The 3,792-nt window shown below is 41.0% G+C and overlaps 1 long non-coding RNA gene across 1 annotated transcript; it reads left to right on the forward strand.

Annotated features, from left to right (window-relative positions):
* The first annotated feature begins 2,689 nt into the window (after positions 1-2,689).
* LOC123164008 (uncharacterized) lies at positions 2,690-3,358 on the forward strand. Its single transcript, XR_006482133.1, has 2 exons — positions 2,690-2,845; positions 2,971-3,358. It is a non-coding gene; the product is annotated as an uncharacterized lncRNA (long non-coding RNA).
* Positions 3,359-3,792: the final 434 nt, after the last annotated feature.

Here is a 3,792-nt window from a genome sequence, read left to right on the forward strand (position 1 = left end):
TTAAATTCCGAACAAATTTTGAAAGCCTGAACATTATTTGAAACTCCCCGAACAATTTTTGAATTTGTGAACAAATTTTGAAAACGAGAACATTTTTTGAAATTGTGAACAAAATTTTGAAACCACAAACATTTTTTGAAATTGGAAGCAATTTTGGAATTTGTGACTTTTTTTCAAAATGAGAACTTTTTTGAAATTCTGAATTATATTTGAAATTTTCAAAAAAGTTCGAATAGAAAAATAAACTTAAAAAAGAAAAAGAGAAAAATGAAAAAGAAAACAAAACAATATTCAAAAATTCATGAACGTTGTTTTGAAAATATTTAGAAAAGAAGCGAACAATTTTTGAAATTTCTGAACAAAATTTGAAAACAGGAACATTTAAAAAAAATAAGGATCATGTTTTGAAATTCCCAAACAATTTTAAAATGCAAACATTTTTTGAATGTAGAAACAAAATTTGAAAACAGGAACATTTTCCAAAATTTGAACTTTGTTTAGGAACCTGAATATTTCTAGAAAAAGAAAAATGAAATTGAATAAAAAGGAAACGGAAAAAGAAAAACCTGACCACAAAGAAATAGAAAAACGAAAAGAAAAGAAAAAACCGTATAAAAGAAAAAAAAACCCGGTTCAGGAAACCTTCTGGAAGGTTCCCAAAGCCGGATGGGGTAGTGCCAATACGATCTACTCAAATGGGCCGGCCTAGTCGTGTCGATCGGCCGATCGCCTGTGCGTTGCCCCGGCAACTTGCCGCAACGAGCGACAAACAAGAAATTCCGTGCGAAAAATCAAGTGCGCCTCTTAGGACGCGCGCTAGCGACGCCGCATTGGAGTTCTCTCTATACGTATACTTGCTAGCGTTGATCAAGCACGGAAATAAGCGAGCTCACTTCTCTCTATTAGCTAGCTAACACAATATATGAAACCCCCTCTCCCTTCTTTCAAAAAAAAACAAAACCCCTGCTCCTGCCAGCTGCTGACGCGTGGATGCCTTTTGGTACCGGTTGGTGTTACCAACCGGGACAAAAGGTGCTCCAGCCTAGGCACCTCGCAGCGGCCACGTGGAGCCCGTTGCGAATCGGGACTAAAGGTTTTGGGCTTTAGTCCCAACCCTTTAGTCCCGGTTCCAGAACCGGGGCTAAGGGGCCTCTGAAACCGGGACAAATGGGCCGGTTTCTATGAGTCGAAGCTCCATCCTCCTTTCTGGTCCTCTGTTCCTTTTCTCATATCAGCTTTCATCCATCTCCCATACTGTTGCACCTCACCTCTCCCAAGTCCAATAGAACACGCCTTGTTCACGTGTCCAATTATACCACACGTGTAACAAAAATCAGGGAGGTACTCATACTCTAGGGGGCACCATTTTTGCTCATCATCTTTCTTCTTTCTTTTATCCACGTCCATCACTTCTGCAGACTCATTGTCTTCTCCCGTTCAATATCCAAAGTGATTCCTCTCAACAGTGGCTTTGTAATGTCTAGTCTAACTTTCAGAACTTCCAGCCACATTATCATCATCCCCCTGGTTACCTCCATGAACTCGCCAGTCTCGTCACCAATGATACCTCCGTTTTCATCACTCATGAAACCGAGCGGCATCTTGGTCACCCTGACCCAAATAAGGATGATAGTGAACTCATACTCTCCTAGCGTTTTAGCTGGGTCGAAATCTACCATCACAATCAGGTCCTTGCCCACCATCCATGGCCCTTCCTCCAATGCTTTCCTCTTCCCCGCTGCTTGCAAGAAGGTGAAAAGAAAGGTGTTGTCCTCTAACCCCTTGCACTTGATTCCCTTGATCGGACACCACACTCTTCCGAGGGATTTGATCATACCTTCCATATATACTGGTTTCTCGGACATAACCTTACCGATCGCCTGTGGATCTTCCGTTCCCGTTCTCCTCAACCCGCCTCTTCCGATCTTGACTCCCTTCTTCTCTGCTTCTGGCAACCGCAACTTCTGCATCAAACCTTCCACTTTCTCCATTGTGTCGAGGACTTGCATCGATCTATGGTTTACTAGGTGGTTGTATTATGAATGAATGCCCTAGCAACACTCGTAAGGCTTTTGGTGGATGGGTGAGCGGTCTCGAGATCAATCCAGCAAGGATCGCCGAGGCTAGGGGGAGAGTTTGCTGGCGTAGGCCAGAGACGGGGTCGCCTGAGGGGACTCTAGGGTTTACCAGGAGTCACCGCAGAATCCCCTGGGAATCGCCCAAGCGCCAATCGTGGAACCGTCACCCAAGGACGGACGGGTTAAGGATGATAATTAAAGCGGACTTTGATAGAGAGACACGTGAGAAATAGAGTGATAGAGAGAGATACGTGAAAATTAAAGCGGTTTTAATTTCTTTCTTTTCTGTAATTAAAGAGATACGCATGAGAAATAGAGAGATAAGAGAGATACGTGAGAATTAAAGCTGTTTTAATTTTTTCCGTTTCTATAATTAAAGATCTGATCTACACAGTTATAATCTTGACCCGCAAAATCAACGGCCTCCATTTTCTATTTTTCTCTAATTAATGTGGGAATTTCTTGGGAGTGCCTATTAGTATAGGTATATATATGTGCAAAAAATCTCGACATTAATGAACATATATCTGGTGCACTTGCAATCTTTTGTAGTACATTAATGAATATTTAAAGTATTTTCCAACTCTTGCTATTTATAGACTTGTCATCCGTGTCTGCCACATTTGGAGTCCAACTATTTCCTACTGGAACCTTACACTCCACTAGAACTGAGTTTGTCAAGTAACAGATAACCAATATGAGAGGGAGCAGCCTAGTGCAGGGGACGATGATATTCTTCATTGGATGCCTTGTGCTTTGTGCACAGTGTAAGTATATATCATCATCGTCTTTAGAATCTTGTGTTAACTTCTTGCCACTAATTCTTCGGATCAGACATACATACACACACACATCTGCGGTACTGCATACTAAGGTTAAATATACTATACAGGTGCTCTCGATAATAAGCAAAGGATGGTCAACCAAGATGATCATGCGGCGAACACAAGTACCAACGCTACCATCATCAACTCAACATCTGTAGGCGAGAGCAAGAAAACCGAGAAATTTTGCAGCCTCTTTCTCGTATGTTATTTCAACATTGAGATTCGTGCTGAGTGCTACTGTTGCGAGAATAAGAATGCCGACTGTTACAAGACGAAGAGTGAGTGCCTGCAGAAGTGCCATTCCTACAACGGTTAATGCCCACCTTCATCGCGGTCTCTGGGATAGAATTCCATATGCTCGGAAAATTTGTCCGTAGGTAATAAAAGGCACCTTATATGGTTTGGGCAATTAGGTCCCAATTAAACATTAGATAGCCGGCATGTTTCCGTGGAGATCCAACAAGGAAAAATTTGATGAAAGAAATCCGAGTAACTAGTTGTCTTGCATATTTACAAAGTTCAAATCCTTTGGCTGTTGTGCTTTGACTCGATTGTCTATTATGCCATTTCATTTACTTGCACATTGCCCACTTGTTCATTTAACACACATCACCCACTTGGTGATTTGCCAGTTGTGGGCTGACAGCCATATAGATTTATTTTTTTGAGATCTCGTCATATAGAATTGTAATAGCACTGACATGGAAAAGGTTAAAAACTGAAAAAACTGAAAAAAGTAAATCAAACAAACAAATGGTGTGCAAACTAAATCAGACGGCACAAGACAAGTGAGATTTAGTCAGGACTCTTTCAGATGAAGATAAGCAAATTGCAAGAAAACAACATGCAGAAACAATTTTATATCATAGCATAACATGCAAAAAAGC

Source organism: Triticum aestivum, chromosome 7D, assembly GCF_018294505.1.
Source record: "Triticum aestivum cultivar Chinese Spring chromosome 7D, IWGSC CS RefSeq v2.1, whole genome shotgun sequence".
NCBI classification, from domain to species: Eukaryota; Viridiplantae; Streptophyta; class Magnoliopsida; order Poales; family Poaceae; genus Triticum; species Triticum aestivum.